The sequence below is a fragment of the Gasterosteus aculeatus genome, chromosome 12 (genome assembly GCF_964276395.1).
Source record: "Gasterosteus aculeatus chromosome 12, fGasAcu3.hap1.1, whole genome shotgun sequence".
Taxonomy (NCBI): Eukaryota; Metazoa; Chordata; class Actinopteri; order Perciformes; family Gasterosteidae; genus Gasterosteus; species Gasterosteus aculeatus.
Genome location: NC_135700.1, coordinates 797,458 through 819,011, shown reverse-complemented (window position 1 = coordinate 819,011; position 21,554 = coordinate 797,458).

The following is a 21,554-nucleotide window of genomic DNA, read 5'->3' as shown; positions in this document are numbered from 1 at the left end:
CTGTAGTGTCCCTCCCATGCTGTACTGTCCCTCCCATGCTGTAGTGTCTCTCCCATGCTGTAGTGTCCCTCCCATGCTGTAGTGTCTCTCCCATGCTGTAGTGTCTCTCCCGTGTTGTAGTGTCTCTCCCGTGCTGTAGTGTCCCTTCCATGCTGTAGTATCCCTCCCGTGCTGTACTGTCCCTCCCATGCTGTAGTGTCCCTCCCATGCTGTACTGTCCCTCCCATGCTGTAGTGTCTCTCCTATGCTGTAGTGTCCCTCCCGTGTTGTAGTGTCTCTCCCATGCTATAGTGTCCCTCCAATGCTGTAGTGTCTCTCCCATGCTGTAGTGTCCCTCCCGTGTTGTAGTGTCTCTCCCATGCTGTACTGTCCCTCCCATGCTGTAGTGTCCCTCCCGTGTTGTAGTGTCCCTCCCGTGTTGTACTGTCCCTCCCATGCTGTAGTGTCTCTCCCATGCTGTACTGTCCCTCCCATGCTGTAGTGTTCCTCCCGTGTTGTAGTGTCTCTCCCATGCTGTACTGTCCCTCCCGTGCTGTAGTGTCCCTCCCGTGTTGTAGTGTCCCTCCCGTGTTGTACTGTCCCTCCCATGCTGTAGTGTCCCTCCCATGCTGTATTGTCCCTCCCATGCTGTAGTGTCCCTCCCATGCTGTAGTGTCTCTCCCATGCTGTAGTGTCCCTCCCATGCTGTAGTGTCTCTCCCATGCTGTAGTGTCCCTCCCGTGTTGTAGTGTCTCTCCCATGCTGTAGTGTCCCTCCCATGCTGTAGTGTCTCTCCCATGCTGTAGTGTCTCTCCCGTGCTGTAGTGTCCCTCCCGTGTTGTAGTGTCCCTTCCATGCTGTAGTGTCTCTCCCATGCTGTAATGTCCCATCCATGCTGTAGTGTCTCTCCCATGCTGTAGTGTCTCTCCCGTGCTGTAGTGTCCCTCCCGTGTTGTAGTGTCTCTCCCATGCTGTAGTGTCCCTCCCATGCTGTAGTGTCTCTCCCATGCTGTAGTGTCTCTCCCGTGCTGTAGTGTCCCTCCCGTGTTGTACTGTCCCTCCCATGCTGTAGTGTCTCTCCCATGCTGTAGTGTCCCTCCCATGCTGTAGTGTCCCTTCCATGCTGTAGTGTCCCTCCCGTGCTGTACTGTCCCTCCCATGCTGTAGTGTCCCTCCCATGCTGTACTGTCCCTCCCTTGCTGTAGTGTCTCTCCCATGCTGTAGTGTCCCTCCCGTGTTGTAGTGTCTCTCCCATGCTGTACTGTCCCTTCCATGCTGTAGTGTCCCTCCCGTGTTGTAGTGTCCCTCCCGTGTTGTAGTGTCCCTCCCGTGCTGTAGTGTCCCTCCCATGCTGTATTGTCCCTCCCATGCTGTAGTGTCTCTCCCATGCTGTAGTGTCTCTCCCGTGCTGTAGTGTCCCTCCCGTGTTGTAGTGTCCCTCCCATGCTGTAGTGTCCCTCCCATGCTGTAGTGTCTCTCCCTTGCTGTAGTGTCCCTCCCATGCTGTAGTGTCCCTCCCATGCTGTAGTGTCCCTCCCGTGCTGTAGTGTCCCTCCCGTGCTGTAGTGTCCCTCCCGTGCTGTATTGTCCCTCCCATGCTGTAGTGTCTCTCCCGTGCTGTAGTGTCTCTCCCGTGCTGTAGTGTCCCTCCCGTGCTGTAGTGTCTCTCCCGTGCTGTAGTGTCTCTCCCGTGCTGTAGTGTCCCTCCCATGCTGTAGTGTCCCTCCCATGCTGTAGTGTCTCTCCCATGCTGTAGTGTCCCTCCCATGCTGTAGTGTCTCTCCCGTGCTGTAGTGTCTCTCCCGTGCTGTAGTGTCTCTCCCGTGCTGTAGTGTCTCTCCCATGCTGTAGTGTCCCTCCCATGCTGTAGTGTCCCTCCCATGCTGTAGTGTCTCTCCCATGCTGTAGTGTCCCTCCCGTGTTGTAGTGTCTCTCCCATGCTGTACTGTCCCTTCCATGCTGTAGTGTCCCTCCCGTGTTGTAGTGTCCCTCCCGTGCTGTAGTGTCCCTCCCATGCTGTATTGTCCCTCCCATGCTGTAGTGTCTCTCCCATGCTGTAGTGTCTCTCCCGTGCTGTAGTGTCCCTCCCGTGTTGTAGTGTCCCTCCCATGCTGTAGTGTCTCTCCCATGCTGTAGTGTCCCTCCCATGCTGTAGTGTCCCTCCCATGCTGTAGTGTCCCTCCCGTGCTGTAGTGTCCCTCCCGTGCTGTAGTGTCCCTCCCGTGCTGTATTGTCCCTCCCGTGCTGTAGTGTCTCTCCCGTGCTGTAGTGTCTCTCCCGTGCTGTAGTGTCCCTCCCGTGCTGTAGTGTCTCTCCCGTGCTGTAGTGTCTCTCCCGTGCTGTAGTGTCCCTCCCTTGCTGTAGTGTCCCTCCCGTGCTGTAGTGTCTCTCCCGTGCTGTAGTGTCTCTTCCATGCTGTAGTGTCCCTCCCGTGCTGTAGTGTCTCTTCCATCCTGTAGTGTCCCTCCCGTGCTGTAGTGTCCCTCCCATGCTGTAGTGTCCCTTCCATGCTGTAGTGTCCCTCCCGTGCTGTACTGTCCCTCCCATGCTGTAGTGTCCCTCCCATGCTGTACTGTCCCTCCCATGCTGTAGTGTCTCTCCCATGCTGTAGTGTCCCTCCCGTGTTGTAGTGTCTCTCCCATGCTATAGTGTCCCTCCAATGCTGTAGTGTCTCTCCCATGCTGTAGTGTCCCTCCCGTGTTGTAGTGTCTCTCCCATGCTATAGTGTCCCTCCAATGCTGTAGTGTCCCTTCCATGCTGTACTGTCCCTCCCGTGTTGTAGTGTCCCTCCCGTGTTGTACTGTCCCTCCCATGCTGTAGTGTCTCTCCCATGCTGTACTGTCCCTCCCATGCTGTAGTGTTCCTCCCGTGTTGTAGTGTCTCTCCCATGCTGTACTGTCCCTCCCATGCTGTAGTGTCCCTCCCGTGTTGTAGTGTCCCTCCCGTGTTGTACTGTCCCTCCCATGCTGTAGTGTCCCTCCCATGCTGTATTGTCCCTCCCATGCTGTAGTGTCCCTCCCATGCTGTAGTGTCTCTCCCATGCTGTAGTGTCCCTCCCATGCTGTAGTGTCTCTCCCATGCTGTAGTGTCCCTCCCGTGTTGTAGTGTCTCTCCCATGCTGTAGTGTCCCTCCCATGCTGTAGTGTCTCTCCCATGCTGTAGTGTCTCTCCCGTGCTGTAGTGTCCCTCCCGTGTTGTAGTGTCCCTCCCGTGCTGTAGTGTCTCTTCCATGCTGTAGTGTCCCTCCCGTGCTGTAGTGTCTCTTCCATGCTGTAGTGTCCCTCCCATGCTGTAGTGTCCCTCCCGTGCTGTAGTGTCTCTTCCATGCTGTAGTGTCCCTCCCATGCTGTAGTGTCCCTCCCGTGCTGTAGTGTCTCTTCCATGCTGTAGTGTCCCTCCCATGCTGTAGTGTCCCTTCCATGCTGTAGTGTCCCTCCCGTGCTGTACTGTCCCTCCCATGCTGTAGTGTCCCTCCCATGCTGTACTGTCCCTCCCATGCTGTAGTGTCTCTCCCATGCTGTAGTGTCCCTCCCGTGTTGTAGTGTCTCTCCCATGCTATAGTGTCCCTCCAATGCTGTAGTGTCTCTCCCATGCTGTAGTGTCCCTCCCGTGTTGTAGTGTCTCTCCCATGCTATAGTGTCCCTCCAATGCTGTAGTGTCCCTTCCATGCTGTACTGTCCCTCCCGTGTTGTAGTGTCCCTCCCGTGTTGTACTGTCCCTCCCATGCTGTAGTGTCTCTCCCATGCTGTACTGTCCCTCCCATGCCGTAGTGTTCCTCCCGTGTTGTAGTGTCTCTCCCATGCTGTAGTGTCCCTCCCGTGTTGTAGTGTCTCTCCCATGCTGTAGTGTCCCTCCCATGCTGTAGTGTCTCTCCCATGCTGTAGTGTCTCTCCCATGCTGTAGTGTCCCTCCCGTGCTGTAGTGTCCCTCCCGTGCTGTAGTGTCCCTTCCGTGCTGTAGTGTCCCTCCCGTGCTGTACTGTCCCTCCCATGCTGTAGTGTCCCTCCCATGCTGTAGTGTCCCTCCCGTGTTGTAGTGTCTCTCCCATGCTATAGTGTCCCTCCAATGCTGTAGTGTCTCTCCCATGCTGTAGTGTCCCTCCCGTGTTGTAGTGTCTCTCCCATGCTATAGTGTCCCTCCAATGCTGTAGTGTCCCTTCCATGCTGTACTGTCCCTCCCGTGTTGTAGTGTCCCTTCCATGCTGTAGTGTCTCTCCCATGCTGTAGTGTCCCTCCCATGCTGTAGTGTCTCTCCCATGCTGTAGTGTCCCTCCCATGCTGTAGTGTCTCTCCCATGCTGTAGTGTCTCTCCCATGCTGTAGTGTCTCTCCCATGCTGTAGTGTCCCTCCCATGCTGTAGTGTCCCTCCCGTGCTGTAGTGTCCCTCCCGTGCTGTAGTGTCCCTCCCGTGTTGTAGTGTCTCTCCCATACTGTAGTGTCCCTCCCATGCTGTAATGTCTCTCCCATGCTGTAGTGTCTCTCCCGTGCTGTAGTGTCCCTCCCGTGTTGTAGTGTCCCTTCCATGCTGTAGTGTCTCTCCCATGCTGTAGTGTCTCTCCCATGCTGTAGTGTCCCTCCCATGCTGTAGTGTCTCTCCCATGCTGTAGTGTCTCTCCCGTGCTGTAGTGTCCCTCCCGTGTTGTAGTGTCTCTCCCATGCTGTAGTGTCCCTCCCATGCTGTAGTGTCTCTCCCATGCTGTAGTGTCTCTCCCGTGCTGTAGTGTCCCTCCCGTGTTGTAGTGTCCCTTCCATGCTGTAGTGTCTCTCCCATGCTGTAGTGTCCCTCCCATGCTGTAGTGTCTCTCCCATGCTGTAGTGTCCCTCCCATGCTGTAGTGTCTCTCCCATGCTGTAGTGTCCCTCCCGTGTTGTAGTGTCTCTCCCATGCTGTAGTGTCCCTCCCATGCTGTAGTGTCTCTCCCATGCTGTAGTGTCCCTCCCATGCTGTAGTGTCCCTCCCGTGCTGTAGTGTCCCTCCCGTGCTGTAGTGTCCCTTCCGTGCTGTAGTGTCCCTCCCGTGCTGTACTGTCCCTCCCGTGCTGTAGTGTCCCTCCCATGCTGTATTGTCCCTCCCATGCTGTAGTGTCCCTCCCATGCTGTAGTCTCTCTCCCATGCTGTAGTGTCCCTCCCGTGTTGTAGTGTCTCTCCCATGCTGTAGTGTCCCTCCCGTGTTGTAGTGTCTCTCCCATGCTGTAGTGTCCCTCCCATGCTGTAGTGTCTCTCCCGTGTTGTAGTGTCTCTCCCGTGCTGTAGTGTCCCTTCCATGCTGTAGTGTCCCTCCCGTGTTGTAGTGTCTCTCCCATGCTGTACTGTCCCTCCCATGCTGTAGTGTCCCTCCCATGCTGTACTGTCCCTCCCATGCTGTAGTGTCTCTCCCATGCTGTAGTGTCCCTCCCGTGTTGTAGTGTCTCTCCCATGCTGTACTGTCCCTTCCATGCTGTAGTGTCCCTCCCGTGTTGTAGTGTCCCTCCCGTGTTGTAGTATCCCTCCCGTGCTGTAGTGTCCCTCCCATGCTGTATTGTCCCTCCCATGCTGTAGTGTCTCTCCCATGCTGTAGTGTCTCTCCCGTGCTGTAGTGTCCCTCCCGTGTTGTAGTGTCCCTCCCATGCTGTAGTGTCCCTCCCATGCTGTAGTGTCTCTCCCATGCTGTAGTGTCCCTCCCATGCTGTAGTGTCCCTCCCGTGCTGTAGTGTCCCTCCCGTGCTGTAGTGTCCCTCCCGTGCTGTAGTGTCCCTCCCATGCTGTAGTGTCTCTCCCGTGCTGTAGTGTCTCTCCCGTGCTGTAGTGTCCCTCCCGTGCTGTAGTGTCTCTCCCGTGCTGTAGTGTCTCTCCCGTGCTGTAGTGTCTCTCCCGTGCTGTAGTGTCCCTCCCATGCTGTAGTGTCTCTCCCATGCTGTAGTGTCCCTCCCATGCTGTAGTGTCCCTCCCATGCTGTAGTGTCTCTCCCGTGCTGTAGTGTCTCTCCCGTGCTGTAGTGTCTCTCCCATGCTGTAGTGTCCCTCCCATGCTGTAGTGTCCCTCCCATGCTGTAGTGTCTCTTCCATGCTGTAGTGTCCCTCCCGTGCTGTAGTGTCTCTTCCATGCTGTAGTGTCCCTCCCATGCTGTAGTGTCCCTCCAGTGCTGTAGTGTCCCTCCCGTGCTGTAGTGTCTCTTCCATGCTGTAGTATCCCTCCCGTGCTGTAGTGTCTCTTCCATGCTGTAGTGTCCCTCCCATGCTGTAGTGTCCCTTCCATGCTGTAGTGTCCCTCCCGTGCTGTACTGTCCCTCCCATGCTGTAGTGTCCCTCCCATGCTGTACTGTCCCTCCCATGCTGTAGTGTCTCTCCCATGCTGTAGTGTCCCTCCCGTGTTGTAGTGTCTCTCCCATGCTATAGTGTCCCTCCAATGCTGTAGTGTCTCTCCCATGCTGTAGTGTCCCTCCCGTGTTGTAGTGTCTCTCCCATGCTATAGTGTCCCTCCAATGCTGTAGTGTCCCTTCCATGCTGTACTGTCCCTCCCGTGTTGTAGTGTCCCTCCCGTGTTGTACTGTCCCTCCCATGCTGTAGTGTCTCTCCCATGCTGTACTGTCCCTCCCATGCTGTAGTGTTCCTCCCGTGTTGTAGTGTCTCTCCCATGCTGTACTGTCCCTCCCATGCTGTAGTGTCCCTCCCGTGTTGTAGTGTCCCTCCCGTGTTGTACTGTCCCTCCCATGCTGTAGTCTCTCTCCCATGCTGTAGTGTCCCTCCCGTGTTGTAGTGTCTCTCCCATGCTGTAGTGTCCCTCCCGTGTTGTAGTGTCTCTCCCATGCTGTAGTGTCCCTCCCATGCTGTAGTGTCTCTCCCGTGTTGTAGTGTCTCTCCCGTGCTGTAGTGTCCCTTCCATGCTGTAGTATCCCTCCCGTGCTGTACTGTCCCTCCCATGCTGTAGTGTCCCTCCCATGCTGTACTGTCCCTCCCATGCTGTAGTGTCTCTCCCATGCTGTAGTGTCCCTCCCGTGTTGTAGTGTCTCTCCCATGCTATAGTGTCCCTCCAATGCTGTAGTGTCTCTCCCATGCTGTAGTGTCCCTCCCGTGTTGTAGTGTCTCTCCCATGCTGTACTGTCCCTCCCATGCTGTAGTGTCCCTCCCATGCTGTACTGTCCCTCCCATGCTGTAGTGTCTCTCCCATGCTGTAGTGTCCCTCCCGTGTTGTAGTGTCTCTCCCATGCTGTACTGTCCCTTCCATGCTGTAGTGTCCCTCCCGTGTTGTAGTGTCCCTCCCGTGTTGTAGTGTCCCTCCCGTGCTGTAGTGTCCCTCCCATGCTGTATTGTCCCTCCCATGCTGTAGTGTCTCTCCCATGCTGTAGTGTCTCTCCCGTGCTGTAGTGTCCCTCCCGTGTTGTAGTGTCCCTCCCATGCTGTAGTGTCCCTCCCATGCTGTAGTGTCTCTCCCATGCTGTAGTGTCCCTCCCATGCTGTAGTGTCCCTCCCGTGCTGTAGTGTCCCTCCCGTGCTGTAGTGTCCCTCCCGTGCTGTAGTGTCCCTCCCATGCTGTAGTGTCTCTCCCGTGCTGTAGTGTCTCTCCCGTGCTGTAGTGTCTCTCCCGTGCTGTAGTGTCTCTCCCGTGCTGTAGTGTCTCTCCCGTGCTGTAGTGTCCCTCCCATGCTGTAGTGTCTCTCCCATGCTGTAGTGTCCCTCCCATGCTGTAGTGTCCCTCCCGTGCTGTAGTGTCTCTCCCGTGCTGTAGTGTCTCTCCCGTGCTGTAGTGTCTCTCCCATGCTGTAGTGTCCCTCCCATGCTGTAGTGTCCCTCCCATGCTGTAGTGTCTCTTCCATGCTGTAGTGTCCCTCCCGTGCTGTAGTGTCTCTTCCATGCTGTAGTGTCCCTCCCATGCTGTAGTGTCCCTCCAGTGCTGTAGTGTCCCTCCCGTGCTGTAGTGTCTCTTCCATGCTGTAGTATCCCTCCCGTGCTGTAGTGTCTCTTCCATGCTGTAGTGTCCCTCCCATGCTGTAGTGTCCCTTCCATGCTGCAGTGTCCCTCCCGTGCTGTACTGTCCCTCCCATGCTGTAGTGTCCCTCCCATGCTGTACTGTCCCTCCCATGCTGTAGTGTCTCTCCCATGCTGTAGTGTCCCTCCCGTGTTGTAGTGTCTCTCCCATGCTATAGTGTCCCTCCAATGCTGTAGTGTCTCTCCCATGCTGTAGTGTCCCTCCCGTGTTGTAGTGTCTCTCCCATGCTATAGTGTCCCTCCAATGCTGTAGTGTCCCTTCCATGCTGTACTGTCCCTCCCGTGTTGTAGTGTCCCTCCCGTGTTGTACTGTCCCTCCCATGCTGTAGTGTCTCTCCCATGCTGTACTGTCCCTCCCATGCTGTAGTGTTCCTCCCGTGTTGTAGTGTCTCTCCCATGCTGTACTGTCCCTCCCATGCTGTAGTGTCCCTCCCGTGTTGTAGTGTCCCTCCCGTGTTGTACTGTCCCTCCCATGCTGTAATGTCCCTCCCATGCTGTAGTGTCTCTCCCATGCTGTAGTGTCTCTCCCGTGCTGTAGTGTCCCTCCCGTGTTGTAGTGTCCCTTCCATGCTGTAGTGTCTCTCCCATGCTGTAGTGTCCCTCCCATGCTGTAGTGTCTCTCCCATGCTGTAGTGTCTCTCCCATGCTGTAGTGTCCCTCCCATGCTGTAGTGTCCCTCCCGTGCTGTACTGTCCCTCCCATGCTGTAGTGTCCCTCCCATGCTGTACTGTCCCTCCCATGCTGTAGTGTCTCTCCCATGCTGTAGTGTCCCTCCCGTGTTGTAGTGTCTCTCCCATGCTGTAGTGTCCCTCCCATGCTGTAGTGTCTCTCCCATGCTGTAGTGTCCCTCCCGTGTTGTAGTGTCTCTCCCATGCTGTACTGTCCCTCCCATGCTGTAGTGTCCCTCCCGTGTTGTAGTGTCCCTCCCGTGTTGTACTGTCCCTCCCGTGCTGTAGTGTCCCTCCCATGCTGTAGTGTCCCTCCCATGCTGTAGTCTCTCTCCCATGCTGTAGTGTCCCTCCCGTGTTGTAGTGTCTCTCCCATGCTGTAGTGTCCCTCCCTTGCTGTAGTGTCTCTCCCATGCTGTAGTGTCTCTCCCGTGTTGTAGTGTCTCTCCCGTGCTGTAGTGTCCCTTCCATGCTGTAGTATCCCTCCCGTGCTGTACTGTCCCTCCCATGCTGTAGTGTCCCTCCCATGCTGTACTGTCCCTCCCATGCTGTAGTGTCTCTCCCATGCTGTAGTGTCCCTCCCGTGTTGTAGTGTCTCTCCCATGCTATAGTGTCCCTCCAATGCTGTAGTGTCTCTCCCATGCTGTAGTGTCCCTCCCGTGTTGTAGTGTCTCTCCCATGCTGTACTGTCCCTCCCATGCTGTAGTGTCCCTCCCGTGTTGTAGTGTCCCTCCCGTGTTGTACTGTCCCTCCCATGCTGTATTGTCCCTCCCATGCTGTAGTGTCTCTCCCGTGCTGTAGTGTCCCTCCCGTGCTGTAGTGTCTCTCCCGTGCTGTAGTGTCTCTCCCATGCTGTAGTGTCCCTCCCATGCTGTAGTGTCTCTCCCGTGCTGTAGTGTCCCTCCCGTGCTGTAGTGTCCCTCCCGTGCTGTAGTGTCTCTCCCGTGCTGTAGTGTCTCTCCCGTGCTGTAGTGTCTCTCCCGTGCTGTAGTGTCTCTCCCGTGCTGTAGTGTCTCTCCCGTGCTGTAGTGTCTCTCCCGTGCTGTAGTGTCCCTCCCATGCTGTAGTGTCCCTCCCATGCTGTAGTGTCCCTCCCGTGTTGTAGTGTCCCTCACGTGTTGTAGTGTCCCTCCCGTGTTGTAGTGTCTCTCCCATGCTGTACTGTCCCTTCCATGCTGTAGTGTCCCTCCCGTGTTGTAGTGTCCCTCCCGTGCTGTAGTGTCCCTCCCATGCTGTATTGTCCCTCCCATGCTGTAGTGTCTCTCCCATGCTGTAGTGTCTCTCCCGTGCTGTAGTGTCCCTCCCGTGTTGTAGTGTCCCTCCCATGCTGTACTGTCCCTCCCATGCTGTAGTGTCCCTCCCATGCTGTAGTGTCCCTCCCGTGCTGTAGTGTCCCTTCCGTGCTGTAGTGTCCCTCCCATGCTGTAGTGTCTCTCCCATGCTGTAGTGTCCCTCCCATGCTGTAGTGTCTCTCCCATGCTGTAGTGTCCCTCCCATGCTGTAGTGTCTCTCCCATGCTGTAGTGTCCCTCCCGTGTTGTAGTGTCTCTCCCATGCTGTACTGTCCCTCCCATGCTGTAGTGTCCCTCCCGTGTTGTAGTGTCCCTCCCGTGTTGTACTGTCCCTCCCGTGCTGTAGTGTCCCTCCCATGCTGTAGTGTCCCTCCCATGCTGTAGTCTCTCTCCCATGCTGTAGTGTCCCTCCCGTGTTGTAGTGTCTCTCCCATGCTGTAGTGTCCCTCCCTTGCTGTAGTGTCTCTCCCATGCTGTAGTGTCTCTCCCGTGTTGTAGTGTCTCTCCCGTGCTGTAGTGTCCCTTCCATGCTGTAGTATCCCTCCCGTGCTGTACTGTCCCTCCCATGCTGTAGTGTCCCTCCCATGCTGTACTGTCCCTCCCATGCTGTAGTGTCTCTCCCACACTGTAGTGTCCCTCCCGTGTTGTAGTGTCTCTTCCATGCTGTAGTGTCCCTCCCATGCTGTAGTGTCCCTCCCGTGCTGTAGTGTCCCTCCCGTGCTGTAGTGTCTCTTCCATGCTGTAGTGTCCCTCCCATGCTGTAGTGTCTCTTCCATGCTGTAGTGTCCCTCCCGTGCTGTAGTGTCTCTTCCATGCTGTACTGTCCCTCCCATGCTGTAGTGTCCCTCCCGTGTTGTAGTGTCCCTCCCGTGTTGTACTGTCCCTCCCATGCTGTATTGTCCCTCCCATGCTGTATTGTCCCTCCCATGCTGTAGTGTCTCTCCCGTGCTGTAGTGTCCCTCCCGTGCTGTAGTGTCTCTCCCGTGCTGTAGTGTCTCTCCCATGCTGTAGTGTCCCTCCCATGCTGTAGTGTCTCTCCCGTGCTGTAGTGTCCCTCCCGTGCTGTAGTGTCCCTCCCGTGCTGTAGTGTCTCTCCCGTGCTGTAGTGTCTCTCCCGTGCTGTAGTGTCTCTCCCGTGCTGTAGTGTCCCTCCCATGCTGTAGTGTCCCTCCCGTGCTGTAGTGTCTCTCCCATGCTGTAGTGTCCCTCCCATGCTGTAGTGTCTCTCCCATGCTGTAGTGTCTCTCCCGTGCTGTAGTGTCCCTCCCGTGTTGTAGTGTCTCTCCCATGCTGTAGTGTCCCTCCAATGCTGTAGTGTCCCTCCCATGCTGTAGTGTCTCTTCCATGCTGTAGTGTCCCTCCCGTGCTGTAGTGTCTCTTCCATGCTGTAGTGTCCCTCCCATGCTGTAGTGTCCCTCCCGTGCTGTAGTGTCCCTCCCGTGCTGTAGTGTCTCTTCCATGCTGTAGTGTCCCTCCCGTGCTGTAGTGTCTCTTCCATGCTGTAGTGTCCCTCCCATGCTGTAGTGTCCCTCCCATGCTGTATTGTCCCTCCCATGCTGTAGTGTCTCTCCCGTGCTGTATTGTCCCTCCCGTGTTGTAGTGTCCCTCCCATGCTGTAGTGTCCCTCCCATGCTGTAGTGTCCCTCCCGTGCTGTAGTGTCCCTCCCGTGCTGTAGTGTCCCTCCCGTGCTGTAGTGTCTCTCCCGTGCTGTAGTGTCCCTCCCGTGCTGTAGTGTCTCTCCCGTGCTGTAGTGTCTCTCCCATGCTGTAGTGTCCCTCCCATGCTGTAGTGTCTCTCCCATGCTGTAGTGTCTCTCCCGTGCTGTAGTGTCCCTCCCGTGTTGTAGTGTCTCTCCCATGCTGTAGTGTCCCTCCCATGCTGTAGTGTCTCTCCCATGCTGTAGTGTCTCTCCCGTGCTGTAGTGTCCCTCCCGTGTTGTAGTGTCCCTTCCATGCTGTAGTGTCTCTCCCATGCTGTAGTGTCCCTCCCATGCTGTAGTGTCTCTCCCATGCTGTAGTGTCCCTCCCATGCTGTAGTGTCTCTCCCATGCTGTAGTGTCCCTCCCGTGTTGTAGTGTCTCTCCCATGCTGTAGTGTCCCTCCCATGCTGTAGTGTCTCTCCCATGCTGTAGTGTCCCTCCCATGCTGTAGTGTCCCTCCCGTGCTGTAGTGTCCCTCCCGTGCTGTAGTGTCCCTTCCGTGCTGTAGTGTCCCTCCCGTGCTGTACTGTCCCTCCCATGCTGTAGTGTCCCTTCCATGCTGTAGTGTCCCTCCCGTGCTGTACTGTCCCTCCCATGCTGTAGTGTCCCTCCCATGCTGTACTGTCCCTCCCATGCTGTAGTGTCTCTCCCATGCTGTAGTGTCCCTCCCGTGTTGTAGTGTCTCTCCCATGCTGTAGTGTCCCTCCCATGCTGTAGTGTCTCTCCCATGCTGTAGTGTCCCTCCCGTGTTGTAGTGTCTCTCCCATGCTGTACTGTCCCTCCCATGCTGTAGTGTCCCTCCCGTGTTGTAGTGTCCCTCCCGTGTTGTACTGTCCCTCCCGTGCTGTAGTGTCCCTCCCATGCTGTATTGTCCCTCCCATGCTGTAGTGTCCCTCCCATGCTGTAGTCTCTCTCCCATGCTGTAGTGTCCCTCCCGTGTTGTAGTGTCTCTCCCATGCTGTAGTGTCCCTCCCGTGTTGTAGTGTCTCTCCCATGCTGTAGTGTCCCTCCCATGCTGTAGTGTCTCTCCCATGCTGTAGTGTCCCTCCCATGCTGTAGTGTCTCTCCCATGCTGTAGTGTCTCTCCCGTGCTGTAGTGTCCCTCCCGTGCTGTAGTGTCCCTCCCGTGCTCTAGTGTCCCTCCCGTGTTGTAGTGTCTCTCCCATGCTGTACTGTCCCTCCCATGCTGTAGTGTCCCTCCCGTGCTGTAGTGTCCCTCCCTTGTTGTAGTGTCTCTCCCATGCTGTACTGTCCCTCCCATGCTGTAGTGTCCCTCCCGTGCTGTAGTGTCCCTCCCGTGCTGTAGTGTCCCTCCCATGCTGTAGTGTCTCTCCCATGCTGTAGTGTCCCTCCCATGCTGTAGTGTCTCTCCCATGCTGTAGTGTCCCTCCCATGCTGTAGTGTCCCTCCCGTGCTGTAGTGTCCCTCCCGTGCTGTACTGTCCCTCCCATGCTGTACTGTCCCTCCCGTGCTGTAGTGTCCCTCCCATGCTGTAGTGTCCCTCCCGTGCTGTAGTGTCCCTCCCGTGCTGTAGTGTCCCTCCCGTGCTGTAGTGTCCCTCCCGTGCTGTAGTGTCCCTCCCATGCTGTAGTGTCCCTCCCGTGTTGTAGTGTCTCTCCCATGCTGTACTGTCCCTCCCATGCTGTAGTGTCCCTCCCGTGCTGTAGTGTCCCTCCCTTGTTGTAGTATCTCTCCCATGCTGTACTGTCCCTCCCGTGCTGTAGTGTCCCTCCCGTGCTGTAGTGTCCCTCCCGTGCTGTAGTGTCCCTCCCGTGCTGTAGTGTCCCTCCCTTGTTGTAGTATCTCTCCCATGCTGTACTGTCCCTCCCGTGCTGTAGTGTCCCTCCCGTGCTGTAGTGTCCCTCCCGTGCTGTAGTGTCCCTCCCATGCTGTAGTGTCTCTCCCATGCTGTAGTGTCTCTCCCATGCTGTAGTGTCCCTCCCATGCTGTAGTGTCCCTCCCGTGCTGTAGTGTCCCTCCCGTGCTGTACTGTCCCTCCCATGCTGTAGTGTCCCTCCCATGCTGTAGTGTCCCTCCCATGCTGTAGTGTCCCTCCCGTGCTGTAGTGTCCCTCCCGTGCTGTAGTGTCCCTTCCGTGCTGTAGTGTCCCTCCCGTGCTGTACTGTCCCTCCCATGCTGTAGTGTCTCTCCCATGCTGTAGTGTCCCTCCCATGCTGTAGTGTCCCTTCCATGCTGTAGTGTCCCTCCCGTGCTGTACTGTCCCTCCCATGCTGTAGTGTCCCTCCCATGCTGTACTGTCCCTCCCATGCTGTAGTGTCTCTCCCATGCTGTAGTGTCCCTCCCGTGTTGTAGTGTCTCTCCCATGCTGTAGTGTCCCTCCCATGCTGTAGTGTCTCTCCCATGCTGTAGTGTCCCTCCCGTGTTGTAGTGTCTCTCCCATGCTGTACTGTCCCTCCCATGCTGTAGTGTCCCTCCCGTGTTGTAGTGTCCCTCCCGTGTTGTACTGTCCCTCCCGTGCTGTAGTGTCCCTCCCATGCTGTATTGTCCCTCCCATGCTGTAGTTTCCCTCCCATGCTGTAGTCTCTCTCCCATGCTGTAGTGTCCCTCCCGTGTTGTAGTGTCTCTCCCATGCTGTAGTGTCCCTCCCGTGTTGTAGTGTCTCTCCCATGCTGTAGTGTCCCTCCCATGCTGTAGTGTCTCTCCCATGCTGTAGTGTCCCTCCCATGCTGTAGTGTCTCTCCCATGCTGTAGTGTCTCTCCCGTGTTGTAGTGTCTCTCCCGTGCTGTAGTGTCCCTTCCATGCTGTAGTATCCCTCCCGTGCTGTACTGTCCCTCCCATGCTGTAGTGACCCTCCCATGCTGTACTGTCCCTCCCATGCTGTAGTGTCTCTCCTATGCTGTAGTGTCCCTCCCGTGTTGTAGTGTCTCTCCCATGCTATAGTGTCCCTCCAATGCTGTAGTGTCTCTCCCATGCTGTAGTGTCCCTCCCGTGTTGTAGTGTCTCTCCCATGCTGTACTGTCCCTCCCATGCTGTAGTGTCCCTCCCGTGTTGTAGTGTCCCTCCCGTGTTGTACTGTCCCTCCCATGCTGTAGTGTCTCTCCCATGCTGTAGTGTCTCTCCCATGCTGTAGTGTCCCTCCCATGCTGTAGTGTCTCTCCCATGCTGTAGTGTCTCTCCCGTGCTGTAGTGTCCCTCCCGTGCTGTAGTGTCCCTCCCGTGCTCTAGTGTCCCTCCCGTGTTGTAGTGTCTCTCCCATGCTGTACTGTCCCTCCCATGCTGTAGTGTCCCTCCCGTGCTGTAGTGTCCCTCCCTTGTTGTAGTGTCTCTCCCATGCTGTACTGTCCCTCCCATGCTGTAGTGTCCCTCCCGTGCTGTAGTGTCCCTCCCGTGCTGTAGTGTCCCTCCCATGCTGTAGTGTCTCTCCCATGCTGTAGTGTCCCTCCCATGCTGTAGTGTCTCTCCCATGCTGTAGTGTCCCTCCCATGCTGTAGTGTCCCTCCCGTGCTGTAGTGTCCCTCCCGTGCTGTACTGTCCCTCCCATGCTGTACTGTCCCTCCCGTGCTGTAGTGTCCCTCCCATGCTGTAGTGTCCCTCCCGTGCTGTAGTGTCCCTCCCGTGCTGTAGTGTCCCTCCCGTGCTGTAGTGTCCCTCCCATGCTGTAGTGTCCCTCCCGTGTTGTAGTGTCTCTCCCATGCTGTACTGTCCCTCCCATGCTGTAGTGTCCCTCCCGTGCTGTAGTGTCCCTCCCTTGTTGTAGTATCTCTCCCATGCTGTACTGTCCCTCCTGTGCTGTAGTGTCCCTCCCGTGCTGTAGTGTCCCTCCCGTGCTGTAGTGTCCCTCCCATGCTGTAGTGTCTCTCCCATGCTGTAGTGTCTCTCCCATGCTGTAGTGTCCCTCCCATGCTGTAGTGTCCCTCCCGTGCTGTAGTGTCCCTCCCGTGCTGTACTGTCCCTCCCATGCTGTAGTGTCCCTCCCATGCTGTAGTGTCCCTCCCATGCTGTAGTGTCCCTCCCGTGCTGTAGTGTCCCTCCCGTGCTGTAGTGTCCCTTCCGTGCTGTAGTGTCCCTCCCGTGCTGTACTGTCCCTCCCATGCTGTAGTGTCCCTCCCATGCTGTAGTGTCCCTCCCATGCTGTAGTGTCCCTCCCGTGTTGTAGTGTCTCTCCCATGCTGTACTGTCCCTCCCATGCTGTAGTGTCCCTCCCGTGCTGTAGTGTCCCTCCCTTGTTGTAGTATCTCTCCCATGCTGTACTGTCCCTCCCGTGCTGTAGTGTCCCTCCCGTGCTGTAGTGTCCCTCCCGTGCTGTAGTGTCCCTCCCGTGCTGTAGTGTCCCTCCCTTGTTGTAGTATCTCTCCCATGCTGTACTGTCCCTCCCGTGCTGTAGTGTCCCTCCCGTGCTGTAGTGTCCCTCCCGTGCTGTAGTGTCCCTCCCATGCTGTAGTGTCTCTCCCATGCTGTAGTGTCTCTCCCATGCTGTAGTGTCCCTCCCATGCTGTAGTGTCCCTCCCGTGCTGTAGTGTCCCTCCCGTGCTGTACTGTCCCTCCCATGCTGTAGTGTCCCTCCCATGCTGTAGTGTCCCTCCCATGCTGTAGTGTCCCTCCCGTGCTGTAGTGTCCCTCCCGTGCTGTAGTGTCCCTTCCGTGCTGTAGTGTCCCTCCCGTGCTGTACTGTCCCTCCCATGCTGTAGTGTCTCTCCCATGCTGTAGTGTCCCTCCCATGCTGTAGTGTCCCTTCCATGCTGTAGTGTCCCTCCCGTGCTGTACTGTCCCTCCCATGCTGTAGTGTCCCTCCCATGCTGTACTGTCCCTCCCATGCTGTAGTGTCTCTCCCATGCTGTAGTGTCCCTCCCGTGTTGTAGTGTCTCTCCCATGCTGTAGTGTCCCTCCCATGCTGTAGTGTCTCTCCCATGCTGTAGTGTCCCTCCCGTGTTGTAGTGTCTCTCCCATGCTGTACTGTCCCTCCCATGCTGTAGTGTCCCTCCCGTGTTGTAGTGTCCCTCCCGTGTTGTACTGTCCCTCCCGTGCTGTAGTGTCCCTCCCATGCTGTATTGTCCCTCCCATGCTGTAGTTTCCCTCCCATGCTGTAGTCTCTCTCCCATGCTGTAGTGTCCCTCCCGTGTTGTAGTGTCTCTCCCATGCTGTAGTGTCCCTCCCGTGTTGTAGTGTCTCTCCCATGCTGTAGTGTCCCTCCCATGCTGTAGTGTCTCTCCCATGCTGTAGTGTCCCTCCCATGCTGTAGTGTCTCTCCCATGCTGTAGTGTCTCTCCCGTGTTGTAGTGTCTCTCCCGTGCTGTAGTGTCCCTTCCATGCTGTAGTATCCCTCCCGTGCTGTACTGTCCCTCCCATGCTGTAGTGACCCTCCCATGCTGTACTGTCCCTCCCATGCTGTAGTGTCTCTCCTATGCTGTAGTGTCCCTCCCGTGTTGTAGTGTCTCTCCCATGCTATAGTGTCCCTCCAATGCTGTAGTGTCTCTCCCATGCTGTAGTGTCCCTCCCGTGTTGTAGTGTCTCTCCCATGCTGTACTGTCCCTCCCATGCTGTAGTGTCCCTCCCGTGTTGTAGTGTCCCTCCCGTGTTGTACTGTCCCTCCCATGCTGTAGTGTCTCTCCCATGCTGTAGTGTCTCTCCCATGCTGTAGTGTCCCTCCCATGCTGTAGTGTCTCTCCCATGCTGTAGTGTCTCTCCCGTGCTGTAGTGTCCCTCCCGTGCTGTAGTGTCCCTCCCGTGCTCTAGTGTCCCTCCCGTGTTGTAGTGTCTCTCCCATGCTGTACTGTCCCTCCCATGCTGTAGTGTCCCTCCCGTGCTGTAGTGTCCCTCCCTTGTTGTAGTGTCTCTCCCATGCTGTACTGTCCCTCCCATGCTGTAGTGTCCCTCCCGTGCTGTAGTGTCCCTCCCGTGCTGTAGTGTCCCTCCCATGCTGTAGTGTCTCTCCCATGCTGTAGTGTCCCTCCCATGCTGTAGTGTCTCTCCCATGCTGTAGTGTCCCTCCCATGCTGTAGTGTCCCTCCCGTGCTGTAGTGTCCCTCCCGTGCTGTACTGTCCCTCCCATGCTGTACTGTCCCTCCCGTGCTGTAGTGTCCCTCCCATGCTGTAGTGTCCCTCCCGTGCTGTAGTGTCCCTCCCGTGCTGTAGTGTCCCTCCCGTGCTGTAGTGTCCCTCCCATGCTGTAGTGTCCCTCCCGTGTTGTAGTGTCTCTCCCATGCTGTACTGTCCCTCCCATGCTGTAGTGTCCCTCCCGTGCTGTAGTGTCCCTCCCTTGTTGTAGTATCTCTCCCATGCTGTACTGTCCCTCCTGTGCTGTAGTGTCCCTCCCGTGCTGTAGTGTCCCTCCCGTGCTGTAGTGTCCCTCCCATGCTGTAGTGTCTCTCCCATGCTGTAGTGTCTCTCCCATGCTGTAGTGTCCCTCCCATGCTGTAGTGTCCCTCCCGTGCTGTAGTGTCCCTCCCGTGCTGTACTGTCCCTCCCATGCTGTAGTGTCCCTCCCATGCTGTAGTGTCCCTCCCATGCTGTAGTGTCCCTCCCGTGCTGTAGTGTCCCTCCCGTGCTGTAGTGTCCCTTCCGTGCTGTAGTGTCCCTCCCGTGCTGTACTGTCCCTCCCATGCTGTAGTGTCCCTCCCATGCTGTAGTGTCTCTCCCATGCTGTAGTGTCCCTCCCGTGTTGTAGTGTCTCTCCCATGCTGTAGTGTCCCTCCCATGCTGTAGTGTCTCTCCCATGCTGTAGTGTCCCTCCCGTGTTGTAGTGTCTCTCCCATGCTGTACTGTCCCTCCCATGCTGTAGTGTCCCTCCCGTGTTGTAGTGTCCCTCCCGTGTTGTACTGTCCCTCCCGTGCTGTAGTGTCCCTCCCATGCTGTATTGTCCCTCCCATGCTGTAGTTTCCCTCCCATGCTGTAGTCTCTCTCCCATGCTGTAGTGTCCCTCCCGTGTTGTAGTGTCTCTCCCATGCTGTAGTGTCCCTCCCGTGTTGTAGTGTCTCTCCCATGCTGTAGTGTCCCTCCCATGCTGTAGTGTCTCTCCCATGCTGTAGTGTCCCTCCCATGCTGTAGTGTCTCTCCCATGCTGTAGTGTCTCTCCCGTGTTGTAGTGTCTCTCCCGTGCTGTAGTGTCCCTTCCATGCTGTAGTATCCCTCCCGTGCTGTACTGTCCCTCCCATGCTGTAGTGACCCTCCCATGCTGTACTGTCCCTCCCATGCTGTAGTGTCTCTCCTATGCTGTAGTGTCCCTCCCGTGTTGTAGTGTCTCTCCCATGCTATAGTGTCCCTCCAATGCTGTAGTGTCTCTCCCATGCTGTAGTGTCCCTCCCGTGTTGTAGTGTCTCTCCCATGCTGTACTGTCCCTCCCATGCTGTAGTGTCCCTCCCGTGTTGTAGTGTCCCTCCCGTGTTGTACTGTCCCTCCCATGCTGTAGTGTCTCTCCCATGCTGTACTGTCCCTCCCATGCTGTAGTGTTCCTCCCGTGTTGTAGTGTCTCTCCCATGCTGTACTGTCCCTCCCGTGCTGTAGTGTCCCTCCCGTGTTGTAGTGTCCCTCCCGTGTTGTACTGTCCCTCCCATGCTGTAGTGTCCCTCCCATGCTGTATTGTCCCTCCCATGCTGTAGTGTCCCTCCCATGCTGTAGTGTCTCTCCCATGCTGTAGTGTCCCTCCCATGCTGTAGTGTCTCTCCCATGCTGTAGTGTCCCTCCCGTGTTGTAGTGTCTCTCCCATGCTGTAGTGTCCCTCCCATGCTGTAGTGTCTCTCCCATGCTGTAGTGTCTCTCCCGTGCTGTAGTGTCCCTCCCGTGTTGTAGTGTCCCTTCCTTGCTGTAGTGTCTCTCCCATGCTGTAATGTCCCTCCCATGCTGTAGTGTCTCTCCCATGCTGTAGTGTCTCTCCCGTGCTGTAGTGTCCCTCCCGTGTTGTAGTGTCTCTCCCATGCTGTAGTGTCCCTCCCATGCTGTAGTGTCTCTCCCATGCTGTAGTGTCTCTCCCGTGCTGTAGTGTCCCTCCCGTGTTGTACTGTCCCTCCCATGCTGTAGTGTCTCTCCCATGCTGTAGTGTCCCTCCCATGCTGTAGTGTCCCTTCCATGCTGTAGTGTCCCTCCCGTGCTGTACTGTCCCTCCCATGCTGTAGTGTCCCTCCCATGCTGTACTGTCCCTCCCATGCTGTAGTGTCTCTCCCATGCTGTAGTGTCCCTCCCGTGTTGTAGTGTCTCTCCCATGCTGTACTGTCCCTTCCATGCTGTAGTGTCCCTCCCGTGTTGTAGTGTCCCTCCCGTGTTGTAGTGTCCCTCCCGTTTTGTAGTGTCCCTCCCATGCTGTATTGTCCCTCCCATGCTGTAGTGTCTCTCCCATGCTGTAGTGTCTCTCCCGTGCTGTAGTGTCCCTCCCGTGTTGTAGTGTCCCTCCCATGCTGTAGTGTCCCTCCCATGCTGTAGTGTCTCTCCCATGCTGTAGTGTCCCTTCCATGCTGTAGTGTCCCTCCCGTGCTGTACTGTCCCTCCCATGCTGTAGTGTCCCTCCCATGCTGTACTGTCCCTCCCATGCTGTAGTGTCTCTCCCATGCTGTAGTGTCCCTCCCGTGTTGTAGTGTCTCTCCCATGCTATAGTGTCCCTCCAATGCTGTAGTGTCTCTCCCATGCTGTAGTGTCCCTCCCGTGTTGTAGTGTCTCTCCCATGCTATAGTGTCCCTCCAATGCTGTAGTGTCTCTCCCATGCTGTAGTGTCCCTTCCATGCTGTAGTGTCCCTCCCGTGCTGTACTGTCCCTCCCATGCTGTAGTGTCCCTCCCATGCTGTACTGTCCCTCCCATGCTGTAGTGTCTCTCCCATGCTGTAGTGTCCCTCCCGTGTTGTAGTGTCTCTCCCATGCTATAGTGTCCCTCCAATGCTGTAGTGTCTCTCCCATGCTGTAGTGTCCCTCCCGTGTTGTAGTGTCTCTCCCATGCTATAGTGTCCCTCCAATGCTGTAGTGTCCCTTCCATGCTGTACTGTCCCTCCCGTGTTGTAGTGTCCCTCCCGTGTTGTACTGTCCCTCCCATGCTGTAGTGTCTCTCCCATGCTGTACTGTCCCTCCCATGCTGTAGTGTCCCTCCCATGCTGTAGTGTCTCTCCCATGCTGTAGTGTCCCTCCCATGCTGTAGTGTCTCTCCCATGCTGTAGTGTCCCTCCCGTGTTGTAGTGTCTCTCCCATGCTGTAGTGTCCCTCCCATGCTGTAGTGTCTCTCCCATGCTGTAGTTTCTCTCCCGTGCTGTAGTGTCCCTCCCGTGTTGTAGTGTCCCTCCCGTGCTGTAGTGTCTCTTCCATGCTGTAGTGTCCCTCCCATGCTGTAGTGTCCCTCCCGTGCTGTAGTGTCTCTTCCATGCTGTAGTGTCCCTCCCATGCTGTAGTGTCCCTCCCGTGCTGTAGTGTCTCTTCCATGCTGTAGTGTCCCTCCCATGCTGTAGTGTCCCTTCCATGCTGTAGTGTCCCTCCCGTGCTGTACTGTCCCTCCCATGCTGTAGTGTCCCTCCCATGCTGTACTGTCCCTCCCATGCTGTAGTGTCTCTCCCATGCTGTAGTGTCCCTCCCGTGTTGTAGTGTCTCTCCCATGCTATAGTGTCCCTCCAATGCTGTAGTGTCCCTCCCGTGTTGTAGTGTCTCTCCCATGCTATAGTGTCCCTCCAATGCTGTAGTGTCCCTTCCATGCTGTACTGTCCCTCCCGTGTTGTAGTGTCCCTCCCGTGTTGTACTGTCCCTCCCATGCTGTAGTGTCTCTCCCATGCTGTACTGTCCCTCCCATGCTGTAGTGTTCCTCCCGTGTTGTAGTGTCTCTCCCATGCTGTACTGTCCCTCCCATGCTGTAGTGTCCCTTCCGTGTTGTAGTGTCCCTCCCGTGTTGTACTGTCCCTCCCATGCTGTAGTGTCCCTCCCATGCTGTATTGTCCCTCCCATGCTGTAGTGTCCCTCCCATGCTGTAGTGTCTCTCCCATGCTGTAGTGTCCCTCCCATGCTGTAGTGTCTCTCCCATGCTGTAGTG